An 8,792-nucleotide genomic window follows, 5' to 3' on the forward strand; every position below is an offset into this window, starting at 1 on the left:
CAGACGGACTTGCATTTTACATTCATCAAGCGTTCAGATGTTTGCATTTCATTGACTTCAGGCTCACTTTGAAATCTGGAAAATTTGCATTGATCATGGCATGACAAAATTAAACCACTGAACGGATGCACCTGCACATCCCAATCAAGGTGTTATACTTGAGCTCCTTCAACTACTTGTATAAATCAAAGTCTCTTAATGTTAGTTTTTATTCAAAAGGCTAAATATAATTTCAGAGATGTCTGGTTTAAGAGCTGAATGTAATACTTTGGTTAAGTCAAGTGAATATAAAAGGTCTGAAGCTTGCTGTCTTGGAGACTAGTCAAATTAGGGACTTTGAATTTGAAGTCATTTGACTTTGACACAGCTGCAGTGAAAAATATACGTATGCTGTTTCCACATATTCTGAAGGTGCACCTAGAAATATGATGTTAATAACGCTGCATTCATTCTCTCCACAGGTTAATGATAAGTAGCATTGAGAGAAGGTGTGTCCGGCAGGTAGTTGTCATGGCGATGGAGGAAAGGGCGAGTGTGTGATTGGTGTGTTTGGCTGTTCGTCAGAGAGAGCCAGCAGCACGGACGGAGGAGCAGGAGAGAGCGAGAGAAGAAAGCTTCCTTTTAATTTAGTATTATCAAATAAAGAAATGTGTGACACTATTTAAAGATAATTAATTCTAATTCTGTTTATCTAGCCTTTTTTTTTAATAGTTTTTTTTTGTCAGTTTGTTGTGCTCATCCTGGAAAAAAAAAGAAAAAGATTGTAACTCCTCTTTAAGGTTCTCCTCTGTTTTTGGTGGGTGGATTTTGATTCCCTATGCTCAGTATTTTACTCACATTGTTGCTCACCATATCACAACCACAATACCCACATGGAGTTGTCATCATGATCCCACAACTATAGGCCAACTAAACAAAAGCTGAAGTCCAGTAACGTCATCGCTCATGAGAGTCAGACTCTGTGTCTCTTTGGAAGTGCAGTCATGTCTTGAAATACATTCAGGAGGCCGGCATTGGAGAGCCGCGCATGAAAAACACCTCTGACGCGTGGAGCAGGTGGTGGTGATCTGTGCTGAAGGCTGATACCACACAGCAGTAAACAAATAATGTCACATTTGAATATTAACAGAAACGTAAGTGAGGGGCCTTGATCGTGAACACCAGCAGTAAAGTAGGTGGAGAGGGCAGCGATGATGAGGATATTAGAGGCGTTGCAGCCTTGATCATCCTGTAACGACTGTGACATCAACCAGTCAGCGGTGTTGTTGCAGGTGGCAGCTGCAGCCACTCTCTAAGGACCCAACCTAACAATATTCATGGTCATCCCGATGCCAGCTTAGAGAAGATTTGTGCCAAAGGCTAACAGCAGCCTCCTGGGGATTTCATTACTGCAGTCTGGGAGTGATTACGTTTGCAATTACAATTTCAAATTAAGAGGTGAAATCATTTGTCACCCAGGAAGGTTTTTAATTTTATGGTGTGACAATTAAATCCCAGTCTTCATTTAATTTTAGGCATTTGATTCCAAGCCACGTAAAGGTTGTAAAAAACCAGGTGTGTGAAGGAAAAGGTTGTTTTTTTTTCTTTCTCCAATCAGTCTCTTCCATTCCTACCTATTATTGGACTGGAGGGCATAGTAACATGTAGTGTATTTATGTTGTGTTTCCCAGTGTGTGTATTAAGTTGACAGAAAGCTAAGACATGAAGGGAGGGTGTTTTTATTGTTCGTGTTCCCTGCTCGCCACCATGACATTTCCAAAGTAGCCTCCTTTTTGCTCCCGTCTGGTCTCAGATCAGTCGTAACAAAACGGCCAATCACAGCCTCCAGCCTTGAACAACATGACATTTTTGTGCTTGTGGATTTATAGCTCAGCACAGATGTCTGGAGCCAGACTTAAAGGAACAGGTCACCCTCAAATCAAAGTTCAGCCGTTGTTTACTCTCCTCCAGACCTACAGATACCGGATAAAGAGTCCACAAAACATTTGTCAAGCTTTGTTGGAAAGCAGTATTGCAATATTCTTCCAAACAACTGAAGCAGATGGAAATTTCTTTTCAAAATGTAACCGTTTAGTACATAGTTCCACCAAGGCCAATCACGTCCTATCACACAATGTTTAAAGAAAGACTCCTGGATTGACCCTTGTATAAAATCTATTGTGTTCTTTCATTGGACAAGGTTGAACAGTAAAAAAAGAAAGTAAACATGGCACCACTCAGGTCATCTTGGCCATTGGTGGATGTATGTTCAGAAATTCACATCTACTCCTAACAGGATGAAAGAGAGAATGAAGGTGGTGTAAACGCTGCCTTCTCAGGTCAGTTTGGGGTCCCTGAACATTTTGAGTCTTGAGCAGAAAAGAGACATTTAAGTCCCAAAACAAGTTCCCATCTTTCCTTTAAGAGAATGCTGCACCTTCTGTTTTGCAGTGAAGTTACAGATTATTTTTTTTAACTACGAATCTTCCCTGATTATCCAGTTTTGCCTTGGTTGAGTAGACAATGATTGGATTTTCATTTTTAGGGTGAACTACTCCTTTAATGCTGACTGCTGACAGCAGCTATTTGATGGTTGCTACTGAAACATTCGTCACATGAAGACACGCGGATGCCAAAAGGATAGAAATTGTTCCTCTCCACCCGACAGGGACGAGCACCCCAGCCGGCAGCCGGTGGGCCCGACTCGAGTGTTGATCATTTATTTTATTACTCCACAATTTAGTTGGTCTTCTCTTTGAAGGAAATTTGAAAATTGGATTTTGACAACCATGTTTTTTTTCCCCCCACCATTTTAAAATATTTTTTTTTACCCCAAATGTACCTCCTACCAAATCACAATGACTGAGTGTTGTTTGACGAGGGGTAAACTGTCACTCTGGCTGCTTTGCTGTGGCCTGGCAAATAGCTTGTGGAGCTACCATGAAATGTATATTTCCATTTATATGAGCATTTTTGTGTATGGTGAAGACACGGGGAATAATGTTATACTGGAGAAGAGTGTGCAGTGTGGGCTTTACTGCAGGGTATGTGGTCAGACTCTTAACCAAGCTGGGTTTTTATGAAGTCCTTCTGCTATAATAGTAACTGTTCTAATAACCACACCGACAGCACACACTCATCTGCTTCTGCAGCTGCAACACACAATTCCACGTGAAAGAACAACCTCTGTAGGGAATCAGCGTCCCGCTGTCCTTTGTGTTTGAACCTGGGCTGCGTCTCAGCGCTGTTAGCACACACCCTTCCTCTTACCCTGCATAGACATAGCCGCTGACATGATCAGTGAGTGTTCGGAGCAAAGGAGGGATGTGAACAGTTGTGGATGTAAACCGACGCCTCTGAAGCCGCAAGGACTTCTTCCAGAAAGAGGCAGGAGAAATGGATTTGGACGTCACTGTGCACAATGGACTTTGATCATAATTTTAATTTCATATTTTGACTTTTGAGTTTTAGCAAAAAATAAAAATTTTAAAAATAATTGTGCATTGAGTTACCCTCTACTTAGCATGACTTTTAAAACCTTTAAAATGTTAAAAAAGGAAAAAAAAGGATAATTAAAAAAAAACAACTATGTACTGGAAACCTGTTAAAAAAAAGAAATATTGTATTCTGTTTAATTTTGACAGAATTATTTTTATTAAAATACATCCATAAGCATATGATGGATCTCTTGTTTTTATTTGGAGTGTGTTCATTATTTAGAAGTGGATGAATAAATGTTTGACATTTTGTCTTAATGTCCACCCACCACATGTCTGTTACTCAAAACACACCAAAGTTGAAGAAATGTGTGTTTGACATCACATCACCCTTGTTTATTAGCTGTTCACCACATGGGGTTCTACATCCTATGAATCTTTTTGAAAACTAAAGCATCAAAAACAAGACAACATATAGTAAACGGGTAGAAAACCTGAGTCTTATGGTCGCTGTTTGCTTTTAACAGGATCATAAATACAAGCTAGAGCTGTAAACCGGTGAGTCACAGCTGTTAGTGTTGAGTAGTGACTCACCATTATGCGTAGTACTCATCAGTTGTTACAAAAGGCTGGAGTTAAAAAAAAAAAAATCCACTATGTAGGGGATCAGAAGGTCACACAGAAGAAGAGCTCTGGTTTAGAAGTGAAACCCATCCAGGAGACTGAAGTGACTCTTGAGTCACACTGTATGGGCAGTGGAGACTCAGATCATAAAACTATGTACTTTGGTAGATCATGTCATGCCATTCCTCCCACTGTTGACGCGTCACAATGACAAATCGTTTATGAATTTAAGTTTTTGTGACGTTGACTGCGTTAGTTTTTACAGTCTGCCACTGTCTTGTACCAGTTCTGGGCAGCAGAGGGCAGAAGGAGGCAGGGCATCCATGCAATGACCAGAAAGCATAGAGGCACACTTAAATCTGATCTTTATTTTACTCTGATCATGCATATTTAGATCGCGCGAGCGCGCACACACACACACACACACACACACACACCCACTCACACACTCTCACACACACACACACACACACACACAAACACACACACACATGTAGGCAGTTATTTACTGGAAATCATCTTGTCTGTGTTTCAATTTACATTTTTTCCCCAACCTGTACTTGATACCACAGATATTTAAGTCCACGCAAATAGACCAAATGTTTTTATCACAATGTTAAAAACTTGATGAGGGATGTGGTGGTGTGTAAAAAATGTATTTTGAGTATAATTTCTTGACCTTCTTCTGGGAAACAGAGTTTTCAGAGATTGTGGACAGATGAAGGAGCAGACTGTTAAAAGTCTTCTTCACGGCAGGATGGAGAAATCAGGACTTAAAATTAACCACACTTTTGATGAGAGACTGCGTCACCTTGCTGCGAGTAAGTGTGAATTTGTTTTTCCCACCTCAGCATCTATGCCTCCCATGGGTCCTCTGAAAATCCTATACCTGCATACCTGTTTAATTAGCTCTTTTTAAATTAGAATACTGGTTTTGTGCGGTAAACATGTGCTTTATATAAACAGTGAGTTCAATAGGATAGAAACAGCAAAGGGCCGCCCTGTGGGACACCACATGTTGTCTATTGTGAATGTCCTTGCAGAAAACGGAACATAAGAGGTAAAATCCTCCAGTTCAGATGGATCCCGGGTAGATGGTACCGATGATCATATATGAATGAGAGCTCAACAAAACATCCCAGCATAGGCAGAATGTTTATTTCAGTCAGTGTTAACAGCATGACCATGATGTCTGCATTAAGAAAAAACCCCCCCCAAAAATTGACTTCCGTAACATATAATTTCACCCAATATTTTCTATCAGTATTCAACTCAGAAATGACTTGATGTAGTCGAGCTGACAGTTCTTTTCAGACTCAGTTCTATAACTTCCAGCAGTCGGTGAGGAAAGAACACGTCTGCCTGAGTCACACACCAGTGTGTCACGGTGGAGATGTGGTGCCATGCTACACAAACATGTTGTGTGTTGTTATTATTAATAGACCCGTAATCACTGCCTTCACTCACGTTATTATTGTTACCATGACAACAAATGTCCCATGAACTTAATGAAGATGCTATTTTAATCTAAGCCCTGATCTTTCTTTAACAGGTTGTTTTTGTGACTGAATATAAGCAGTGATTGAATTAGGTTTCATTATTTTTAGTTTTAGAAACTGCTGTCATCCTGCTGATTGCAATTCAAAACACGTCATAGTTTATTAATTGATATTCATTTTAGCACATATTTGTTTGTTGAATTGATATCAACTGTCATAGTATTACAATCCCTATTCATGTGAAGACTTTTTGGTATCTTGGTGAGCTCATTGCCATAAGGACAATATTATAATCCTCTACACCATTTAAATGCTTTCAAACGGAAACCTTGTCAGGATATACTTTAGTTCCAAAACAATTAACCCTGAACCAATAAACTCTCCAAATTCATTGTTGCCGAGGGACAACAATGAATGTTAGCTTCCTCTCCTGGAACAAATGTAGTGTTCCAGCTACACCTGTCAGATTGATCCAGATTGATCAGAACATCATATATTTAATTCTCAAATATGCCAGACGGATTTATCATATATATAAAACATTGTATTAAAAGTGGAACTGATTATTTTAAAGGGGCTCAATCACTGTCAGCACACTGAGGGGACATATCGTCTTATCAGAATGCAAAGTTAGAGCCTAAAGACACTTCCAGATATGCATAAATATATAAATAATCAGACAAATTAATAGAATAATGATCGCAACGATTAAATAAATCCAAAATAAAAATCATTCACCCAAATATTTACATTCAGCCATTATCAATCATGTTATGAAGTCTATGAAACTTCAAGCACAAAACATTTCTGGAGCTTTTGCAAAAAATTATTGCTGAACTTTAAGATGGTGACCACTTATTAATAGTAAAATAACCAAAAAATATTTTTTTTAAATGTAAACTGATTCCTTGTATCTTATATGGCGTAGTCCAAGACTCCAAAGGCCTCAAAAATCCCAATTTTGGTCGATTTATTTACACCCACTGTCAGATTAAATCTTCGCTGTCGCCACCAGGACTGAAGTGTTCCAGCTAAAAGCCGTTAAAGAAGGTGAACAACGTTCACTGTGACGTAAGAGAGCTGAATGACAACCAATCATCTCTGCATACCTGTTTTATCTGCTCACAGTAAAAGCATCACGTATTTAGATGAGAGACCTAAAGTTGTCCACGATTACATCGTCTCTACTTTCACTTCTGGGTTTATTTTTAAGAACCGACCTGCAGTTTAGGTATAAACTTCCACTTTCTGTCAGCATCAGCTTCTCATGAGCATCTTCTCACAAAGATAAACACCAAATTTTATTTTTGTGTGAACTACTCTTGGCTCTGCCCTGTGTGTTTGACCGGACTCAGCTGTAGAAAGGCCTTGAAGAAATGTACACACTGGTGGATTTTGCTGCGATTCACTCAACCACTTACCCCTTTGACCTGCAGACAAGCTTAGCATCAGGAAAACCAGCTGACTTGACTATTTAGTACATGAACATCAGCTTGCTATCAGCTGTGGAGTTTATGTTGTGTTTCTATTCATCTTGTGATGGAAATTATTGGACAATATAAAGTTTTTCTTTTTCCTACTGAGAAGCTCCATAGCAAAAAATGCATTTTGAAGGGGTAAAAACACACACATGCAGTGACTAGACTACAGCTGGTGTACACACACCAAACTGCTTGGGTGACACACACATGGTCATTGTGAGGTCAGAAGTTCAAACACCTGCTTGTCACCTCCAGCGCTGTGACCAATGAAACTCCAGCATCATATCTAACGCCCTAGAGGCCCGTAGTCATCCTCACAGATCTGTGAGACCTCTGGCCTTCAGAACTGGGATGGTTGCTATGGTACACATGAGTCACCATGACAACCAGCTACAACGTTCTCAGAGGGGGGTTGGGGGTGTAAATAACGCAACACCCACTCTTATTGCCCAATCGGAGAATACATATTCATAGTCACATGTCTGTCTGTCTGTCTATCTATCTATCTATCTATCTATCTATCTATCTATCTATCTATCTATCTATCTATCTATCTATCTATCTATCTATCTATCTATCTGCCTGTCCGTCCATCTGTCCGTCCATCAATCCATCTCTTTTTGGCCTGACTGAGTAGTAATTACTCTGGGGCCAGTTGAAGGATGCAGCCCCCGCCTGCTCTCAGCTAGATTGTAATGGGTTCATAAGCGCTGCTGATTGAATTGATTGCCACAGTTGGAGTCAGGCTGAGATGTACAATGGGTGGAATATGCAGAGCGCATAACATTAATCAGCTCACACGTTTGGGTGCAGGCTCTCATTTTATTTCAGATACAGTTGAAAATGTAAAGATACAAACCAGATGCAAGAAATAACAACAGAAGAAGAAGCAATATTTAGTCCTGGTGCCTTTGACTGACATGTGCCGAGTGCAAGAAGCTTTTCATCAGGGCTGTAAGGCATTTACTCTTTGACATGTGGCCTTCTTAAAAAGCATATTCTTTTTACATTAATATCTGCTCATTATTGCATAGAGAAAAATGTAATGCAGTATATTCAGAAGCATTCAGATCATCAAGCCATAGTTGCATGAAAATGTTTTACAGAACTTACCTTTACATCATTTTACCGCTGTAAGAATGAGATGCCCGACCCCACAAATGAAACCAATTCATTCCTTGAAAAGAAAATTACATGTCAAAATCAGTTAACATGTATATAGGGGTAAAAAAAAAAAGTTATTTATATTTATGATCCTTCAGGGGTTTTTTTTTATTATAACAAACTTTATTTATAGTGGTCATTGCATCATATTGTGTCTCTGATGAAGCTGCAGTTAAAACTACAGCTTCTAAGTAGCCAGGCTAACGCAGAGCAGTTCATTTCATGAAGAAGCAGTTTATTGCTGCCTATCAAAAAGACAAAGACACACATAGTTGAGGTCGATCTGCTGCCTGTGATCACGCTGAGTTTTGAGGAGATCCGTGAGAGTTAACTATGTTAGTGAGCTGCAGCCACCATCACACAGGAGAATGTAAAGGGGAAGGGCAAAGCAAGGTGGGCCAGAGGGGTGACGTCCTGGCGTGACTCACTGAGGTAGACTGTGACTTGTTGTCAAGAACGTGAATGTACAACAACAAAATCACTAGTCTTCCACAACGCGTCGCGCCGGTCTGACGGTTCTGAGTCCTGTAAGTCAGAGGAGGAGCGAATTCTTCATTTTTCTGTCTGTGAAAAAGGTGAATAATCAGTAAGATACAATCATACATCCT

The 8,792-nt window shown here is 39.8% G+C and overlaps 1 protein-coding gene across 1 annotated transcript in view; it reads left to right on the forward strand.

The window, feature by feature from the left end:
- ranbp10 (RAN binding protein 10) overlaps window positions 1-3,656 on the forward strand; it is a 31,248-nt gene extending 27,592 nt beyond the window's left edge. Inside the window, exon 15 of the mRNA XM_068312972.1 lies at window positions 462-3,656. The gene's annotated coding sequence lies outside the window, so the exon portion shown is untranslated. The remainder of the gene's footprint in view (window positions 1-461) is intronic.
- Window positions 3,657-8,792: the final 5,136 nt, after the last annotated feature.

This window comes from Antennarius striatus, chromosome 4 (assembly GCF_040054535.1).
Source record: "Antennarius striatus isolate MH-2024 chromosome 4, ASM4005453v1, whole genome shotgun sequence".
In the NCBI taxonomy this organism is placed as follows: domain Eukaryota; kingdom Metazoa; phylum Chordata; class Actinopteri; order Lophiiformes; family Antennariidae; genus Antennarius; species Antennarius striatus.